This window comes from Microchirus variegatus, assembly GCF_963457635.1.
Source record: "Microchirus variegatus genome assembly, chromosome: 18".
Taxonomy (NCBI): Eukaryota; Metazoa; Chordata; class Actinopteri; order Pleuronectiformes; family Soleidae; genus Microchirus; species Microchirus variegatus.
Window position 1 is genome coordinate 23,926,851 of NC_139819.1, and position 9,106 is coordinate 23,935,956.

Here is a 9,106-nt window from a genome sequence, read left to right on the forward strand (position 1 = left end):
TTTGGTGTGTGAGAGTGAGTGACTTTGGTGTGGGAGAGTGAGTGACTTTGGTGTGGGAGAGTGAGTGACTTTGGTGTGGGAGAGTGAGTGACTTTGGTGTGGGAGAGTGAGTGACTTTGGTGTGTGAGAGTGAGTGACTCTGGTGTGAGAGAGTGAGTGACTTTGGTGTGAGAGAGTGAGTGACTTTGGTGTGTGAGAGTGAGTGACTGGTGTGTGAGTGAGTGACTTTGGTGTGAGAGAGTGAGTGACTTTGGTGAGGGAGAGTGAGTGACTTTGGTGTGGGAGAGTGAGTGGACTTTGGTGTGGGAGAGTGAGTGACTTTGGTGTGGGAGAGTGAGTGACTTTGGTGTGGGAGAGTGAGTGACTTTGGTGTGTGAGAGTGAGTGACTTTGGTGTGGGAGAGTGAGTGGTTTATAAACCTCAGTTTCCTGTTGTTAAAGTCTGTCTCCTTGAACTCAGCTTCTGAAGACTTTGGTCCAATCACAGCTCCTCATGGAGCCGTCTGGCTCCTGATTGGCCGACATGTTTAATTCATTGGTCTATAATGGAGTTAGTGTTAGTTTATTAAAACATCTCAGTCCGCCTTAAAAACCCCACTTACCACCTTAAATATTTGATCTCATTTGATCTGAGTGCATTTCCGCCTTAAGTGGAAACATTTCACCATGACTTCAGACCATTAGACAGAAACATGACCATGTGACCATGTGACCATGTGACCATGTGACCGAATATAGGGGCGCGCTCACGCACAAATCAAACACACCTGAAGGTAAAACTTCAGAACCATGGACAAGGATGAAGGTGAACATTTCAGAACCATGGACAGAGACAGTCTTGTCATTGTCTTTGGTAGGAAACACCTGGACTGTGAATGCAGCGCCACCTGCTGCCTGTCGCTGTCACTGGACGTATGAATGTTCACACGTTTACTGTCTTAAGTTATTCAATAAATCTGAAGTAAACAAATGAGAGAATGAGGATGTGTGCGCACACACACACACACACACACACACACACACACACACACACACACACACAGATAAGTGTGTGTTGCAGAAAAAAATGTCCAACATGACTTTAACCAGGATTCCTTATTTGTGTGTGTGTGTGATGGTTTATTCATGTGTGTGTGTGTCAGAGCTGAAACAGGAAACCTCTCATCTCTGTTTTGCTTCAGGCTCAACGCTGTCCGACCATAACCCTGTGTGTGTGTGTGTGTGTGTGTGTGTGTGTGTGTGTGTGTGTGTGTGTGTGTGTGTGTGTGTGTGTGTGTGTGTGTGTGTGTGTGTGTGTGTGTGTGTGTGTGTGTGTGTGTGTGCGTGCGTGCGTGCGTGCGTGCGTGCGTGCGTGCGTGCGTGCGTGTGTTAATTGCGGAGCCTCGTTGCTAATTTAAATGTGAACAAATGGACTCAGATTCATCAGAACTGAAGGAAAATCCTCGTGAAACTTTGATGCTGACGTGAATTTTTTAGCAGCAGGGAGACAACACTGTGTGTGTGTGTGTGTACGTGTGTGTATGTGTGCGTGCGTGTGTTCGTGTGTGTGTATGTGCATGAATTATCCAGCCGTGACATGAAATATTAAAGCAGACCTCGGCTCTGATCTGCATCACTGGTTCATCTGCTGGAACAGAGGAGTCACATGTCACACACACACACACACACACACACACACACACACACACACACACACACACACACACACATACACACACACACACACACTGGTACGTCGTCATATACATGATCATTAAATATAATCCTTTCATATAAATCATCCTCTCTTGATTTAATCCTGATATACATACATCATGTCATGTGATTGTGTTACATGTAACGCACGTGTGTGTTCCTCACACACATACACGCACACACACACACATATCCTCATTCTCTCATTTGTTTACTTCAGATTTATTGAATAACTTAAGACAGTAAACATGTGTGAACTTTCATACATCCAGTGACAGCGACAGGCAGCAGGTGGCGCTGCATTCACAGTCCAGGTGTTTCCTACCAAAGACAATGACAAGACTGTTTCTGTCCATGGTTTTGAAATGTTTACCTTAATCTCTGTCCATGGTTCTGAAGTTTTACCTTCATCTCTGTCCATGGTTCTGAAATTCTACCTTCATCTCTCTCCATGGTTCAAATAATCTACCTTAATCTCTGTCTATGGTTCTGAAATGTTTACCTTCATCTCTGTCCATGGTTCTGAAGTTGTGCCTTCATCTCTGTCCATGGTTCTGAAATGTTTACCTTCATCTCTGTCCATGGTTCTGAAGTTTTACCTTCATCTCTGCCCATGGTTCTGAAGTTTTACCTTCATCTCTGTCCATGGTTCTGAAGTTTTACCTTCATCTCTGCCCATGGTTCTGAAATGTTTACCTTCATCTCTGTCCATGGTTCTGAAATTCTACCTTCATCTCTGTCCATGGTTCTGAAATTCTACCTTCATCTCTGTCCATGGTTTTGAAGTTATACCTTCATCTCTGTCCATGGTTTTGAAGTTATACCTTCATCTCTGTCCATGGTTTTGAAGTTTTACCTTCATCTCTGTCCATGGTTCTGAAATTCTATCTTCACCTCTGTCCATGACAATGACAATACTATGTAACAAAAACATGTTATTAATGTCAAGAAAATGTAGACTCACAAAAACACAGGAGACACAGATACACGGCACTTCCTGTGTGCAGGAGGCTGTGAACGAACGTATCACAGCTTTAACTAACATGGTGTTTTTTTATGTTTTTAAACTTTCTACAACGTCGTGGAGTCTGAACAAAAAGAGAAGAAACAGACACACACACACACACACACACACACACACACACACACACACACACACACACACAGAACACACACACTCTGGCCAAACACAGTCCATCACATCACACTAATAGACTGCCAACTGGTCAACACACTCTCTCTCCTCTCTCTTACACACACACACACACACACACACACACACACACACACACACACACACACACACACACACACACACACACACACACACAGGGGGCAGTGACCTGCTATTACTGAGCTTTTCTGCTTCACTGCAGCCTGGTAATGATGGTCAGCTCTGTGTGTGTGTGTGTGTAAGTGTGTAAGAGCGTAAGTGTGTTCTTGTGTGTGTGCCCATGGAAGTAATGTGTCGGTTGAGTAACTGAGTGATTGACAGCTACCCAGAGAGAGAGAGAGAGAGAGAGAGAGAGAGAGAGAGAGAGAGAGAGAGGTTGACAGACAGAGTGACAGGAGTGGACGAATAGAAATGGAGAAATGGAAAAAAAGAGGAAAGTGTGAGTGTGTTGACCCGTCTACTTCCTGACCAGAGTTCAACGTCAGACTGACACCAGTAAAAATGACTGCCCCACACACACACACACACACACACACACAAACACACACACTCACATGCAGCAGGTTTTTAATTAGTGATGTAGTTTTAGTTGAGTGATCAGCTTGTAAAGCTAACAATGTTTGCTGACCTCTGCAAAAACACAACAGCTTATTTAATTTAACACACACACACACACACACACACTGGGAAATTAACTCAGGTTAAATCAATTCCATTTTGTGCTGAAACAGTGTCAACAGTATCAAAGAACTGCAGCTTTTATCGACTCGCTCTCATTAAATCTGTGTGTGTGTGTGTGTCTCTCTGTGTGTGTGTGTGTGTGGATGCTTCACAGTGAACACACAGACGAGCCGCTGCTCCATCATCCCACCTGAACACACACCTGAGGCACGACATCACCTGATGATGTCATCATCTCTGACTTCATCTGCAGTCGAGAGTCGACGACCTGAGGTTCTGCAAGTACTGTCTCTGTCCATGGTTCTGAAGTTTTACCTTCACCTCTTTCCATGGTTTTGAAGTTTTACCTTCATCTCTGTCCATGGTTCTGAAGTTCTACCTTCATCTCTGTCCATGGTTCTGAAATGTTTACCTTCATCTCTGTCCATGGTTCTGAAGTTTTACCTTCATCTCTGTCCATGGTTCTGAAATGTTTACCTTCATCCCTGTCCATGGTTCTGAAATGTTCACCTTCATCTCTGTCCATGGTTCTAAAGTTCTGCCTTCATCTCTGTCCATGGTTCTGAAATGTTCACCTTCATCTCTGTCCATGGTTCTGAAATGTTTACCTTCATCTCTGTCCATGGTTCTGAAGTTCTACCTTTATCTCTGTCCATGGTTCTGAAGTTCTACCTTCATCTCTGTCCATGGTTCTGAAGTTTTACCTTCATCTCTGTCCATGTTTCTGGAGTTTTACCTTCATCTCTGTCCATGGTTCTGAAATGTTTACCTTCATCTCTGTCCATGGTTCTGAAATGTTTAACTTCATCCCTGTCCATGGTTCTGAAGTTTTACCTTCATCCCTGTCCATGGTTCTGAAATGTTTACCTTCATCTCTGTCCATGGTTCTGAAGTTCTACCTTATCTTTACCTCTGTCCGTGGTTCTGAAATTCTCCCTTTGAAGTTCTACCTAAATCTTTTGTCTATCCGTTTGTGTTTGGTGTTGTGTTGCAGCGATTTATGTTATATGCGTAACACTGGTTCTCCGCAAACAGAACGTGATGTCAGTGAATCCAGTTTCAGCTTCGTCCAGCGAGCGACTTTGTCTTTGATCAGAGACTGAATTCACAGAATGAACCTTTTACTCAACTCAGAGCGAAACACATTTGAATCGATAAAGTTTAGTTTGAATTTTCACATTAAAAAGAAAATAGTCCGACGTCACGGGAGTTTTTATTATTTATGAAAACAGAACATTTATTCTCTCCCTTTTCTCCTCCTCATCACTTCTTTCTTCATCCTCTCTTTTGTTCTTCTTTCTCTCCGTCTTCCTCCTCTTGTTTCTTTTCTTTTCCTCCTTCCTTCAGGTTCTAACTTTTCTTTCTCCTCATCCGTCATCATCTCTCTCTCCCTCTCTCTATTACCTCCCTCTCTCGTCCATTAGTAACACCTGAATCCTTCTATTAGATTGAGGAACTCGGCCTCATAAATTCGCTGCTGTGGGTGAAGGAGGAGGAGGAGGAGGAGGAGATGTGGCTGGTGTGGTTGGTGTCGGGTGTCGTCGTCGTCGGCGACGGCTCAGTGTTTTTGATAATGACAGACTGAGGTTTAAATTCACATTACCTTTCTAATGCACTTCATGCTTGATCATATCAGGCTCTTTGATTTTATTAACGTCTCTGAATGGATTCTTCTGCTCGTCGTCCATCTCCGTCTGCGTCTCCGTCTCCAACGACGACTTCGTCCTCCCGCTGCCGCTGAAGGTCGAGGTCGTCCTCCGCCTGCTCAACCAGGGCCGCCGCTGCCGCCGCCGACAGAAAGGCATGATGGGAAAAACCACGGGAGAGGTGACAAATATTTGTTTGTGTCAGAAAATCAACTGTGTTCTCACACGAGGATTCAGATGTGATTCTGAAGGAGACAAACAGGACGACGACAGCGACGATAATGACGACAACAACAACAACAGCAATGACGACAATGGCAAGGACCACAACGACAAGAACAGTGACGACAACAAAGACGACCACAACAACCAAAACAACGGCCACAAAGAACACAACAACGACCACAACAACGACAACAACGACCACATCAACGACAACAACGACGACGAAAATGACGACAACGACAAGGACGGTGATGATAACGACGACAATAAGGAAGACGACAACGACGACAAGAACAAAAACAACAACCACAGTGACAACAACAACGACAACAAGGACGACAATGAAAGAACGACAGAAACAAAGTAACTACAGTGAAGCAGCAACAACTGACGATGAAACATATCCAGAGAAAAAACTACAGCTGTATCTGCATTAACACACACACACACACACACACACACACACACACACACACAGTCAGTTAACCCAGGCTGACCTCTCTCTGCTGCTCTGCTGGTTTCCAACACACAACCTGTCAAACTGTCAGTGTGTGTGTGTGTGTGTGTCTGTGTGTGTGTGTGTCTCTGTGTGTGTGTGTGTGTGTATGTGTGTGTGTGTGGCCTCACAGAGTTAGCAGACCCACACGTGCACGTATGTGTGTGTGTGTTTATCCTCAAGCAAAGAAACAAAGGAAACATAAAAGAACTTAAACGTCCAATCAGGGGCCTGAACTTTATCTGAAGCCACGCCCTCAACATGCCAGGGGTTCCAAGAGTCAAAGAGGAGGGTCTAAGGGTCAAAGAGGAGGGTCTAAGACTGAGGGAGGAGGGTCTAAGAGTTATGTAGGAGGGTCTAAGAGTCAGGGGGGAGGGTCTAATAGTTATGGAGGAGGGTCTAAGAGTCAGGGGGGAGGGTCTCAGAGTTATGGAGGAGGGTCTAAGAGTCAGGGGGGAGGGTCTAAGAGTTATGGAGGAGGGTCTAAGAGTCAGGGGGAGGGTCTAAGAGTTATGGAGGAGGGTCTAAGAGTCAGGGGGGAGGGTCTAATAGTTATGGAGGAGGGTCTAAGAGTCAGGGGGGAGGGTCTAAGAGTCAGGGGGGAGGGTCTAAGAGTTATGGAGGAGGGTCTAAGAGTCAGGGGGGAGGGTCTAAGAGTTATGGAGGAGGGTCTAAGAGTCAGGGGGAGGGTCTAAGAGTTATGGAGGAGGGTCTAAGAGTCAGGGGGGAGGGTCTAAGAGTTATGGAGGAGGGTCTAAGAGTCAGGGGGGAGGGTCTCAGAGTTATGGAGGAGGGTCTAAGAGTTATGGAGGAGGGTCTAAGAGTCAGGGGGAGGGTCTAAGAGTTATGGAGGAGGGTCTAAGAGTCAGGGGGGAGGGTCTAATAGTTATGGAGGAGGGTCTAAGAGTCAGGGGGGAGGGTCTAAGAGTTATGGAGGAGGGTCTAAGAGTCAGGGGGGAGGGTCTAAGAGTTATGGAGGAGGGTCTAAGAGTCAGGGGGAGGGTCTAAGAGTTATGGAGGAGGGTCTAAGAGTCAGGGGGGAGGGTCTAAGAGTTATGGAGGAGGGTCTAAGAGTCAGGGGGGAGGGTCTAAGAGTTATGGAGGAGGGTCTAAGAGTCAGGGGGGAGGGTCTAAGAGTTATGGAGGAGGGTCTAAGAGTCAGGGGGGAGGATCTAAGAGTCAGGGAGGAGGGTCTAAGTGTCAGGGAGGAGGGTCTAAGAGTTAGGGAAGGTCTAAGTGTCAGGTGGAGGATCTAAGAGTCAGGGGGAGGGTCTAAGAGTTATGGAGGAGGTTCTAGGTTCTCAGGGTCTAAGGAGGTTCCTTTGTTTGAAAATCCTGACATTTTCTCTGTTCTTGCTCAGAACTGAAGGTTCAACATAAAGTTTTATGTTCTGAGCTGATGATACTTTACTCTCCAGAGTCAAAGCTGTGAGTTCTTCTTCTCCCACCTTTGCTCTGTGTGTGTGTGTGTGTGTGTGTGTGTGTGCGCGCGCTCTCTCTCTCTCTCTCTCTCTTTATGGAGCTCATATCATGAAAATTGATTAGTCGTACAGAAAAGAAGGTTAATCGAGACCTTAAATAAGAAGTCTAAGTGGTGGTGTGCAGGTGGACGGTGTCACCCTCGGCTGCTTTACGGCGTCCACCGTCTTAACGACGTCTAACAAAATGTCAGCAGCGACCAATGAGAGAGAGAGAGAGAGACGGACGAGTGGGAAGTATTTAAGAGTCATTTTAGAGAGAGAGATAAAAGAGAGGGGGAGGAGGAGGAGGAGGAGATGGACAGATAGATAAAGGAGGTGAGGGAGGAGAGGAGGAGGAGGAGGAGGAGAGGGGGAGGTTTAAATCAGCAGACGTTTTAAAGAGCAGACATTTTCTGCTGAGACGGCAGTTTCTCCATCATTCAGACAAGTGTGTGTGTGTGTGTGTGTGTGTGTAGCTGGTATTTAAAAAACAACATAACTATTTGTTTCCATTAAAGAGTAAACAAAAGAAGCTCCGCCTCTGCAGTCATCTGATTGGGCAGTGGTTAAACTGATTAAAACAAAGTTAAACTGGTTTGATATAATATTTGTTAAATATTTGCAAATCTCTAAAGGAATAATTTTCATGAATTTTTGAAAATCATTAAATTATCCATTTGACAATGACCTGACTTTAAAAAAAAAAAATCTCGGAATTACTTGAAATTCACCATCATAATAGTCGGCATCACCCTGAACAAGGATCCGTTGAAAATATTTGCAAAAGTCTTAAGGAATAATTTTCATGAATTTTTTAATTTCTTGAAATGATCCATTTTCCCTGATGCACTTTAACAGTAGGGGGAGTTAGATTCCTGTCTCACTTCAATACTACAATTAAAACAAAGTGAATCTGAATATGACACATAATAAAAGTGCCACAGATGAAAAAAGACAGAGTCGTAATCAAGAGGCGGAGCTATGACATCATCATTTTATAACCGTTACAGTCGAGTTTTAATTGTTCATTGATTAGTTTACACTGAAACTTTCCCTCTTTAAATGCTAATGTATATCTGTGTGTTTATGTGTGTGTGTGCGCTCGTGTGTGTGTGTGTGTGTGTGTGTGTGTACAATTATTTTCAGGCGGTGAGTAAATCAATCAATAATTCCCTTGTCGCTGCCACAGAAAAAGCCAATCAGGAGAAAACAGGGAATCATATTTATGAAGAAACAAAGAGCTGACACAGCAAAACACTGTGTGTGTGTGTGTGTGTGTGTGTGTGTGTGTGTGTGTGTGTGTGTGTGTGTGTGTGTGTGTGTGTGTGTGTGTGTGTGTGTGTGTGTGTGTGTGTGTGTGTGTGTGTGTGTGTGTGTGTGATCAGCCCTGAGGACTCACCTGGTCTCAGGTCAGAGGACAGACTGTGGACTCAGACTCAGAGACAGTGAGGACGTGGACGCTCCAGGCTGCTGCAGTGAGACGACTGTGAGACGACTGTGAGACGACTGTGAGACGACTGTGAGACGACTGTGAGTCTCTGAAGTGACAGTGTCTCACAGACACGAGGAGATGAAACCACGGAGACGTCTCTGAGGACACCTTTTATTCCACTTTGATTCTGTAAGAGCAGAACAAACGTCTCCTCAGTCGTCCTCGTCCTCGATGTCTGCTGCAAAAACATTTCTTATTTATGAGAGAATCTGTCAAAGGATTTGTCTCACAGGAGACA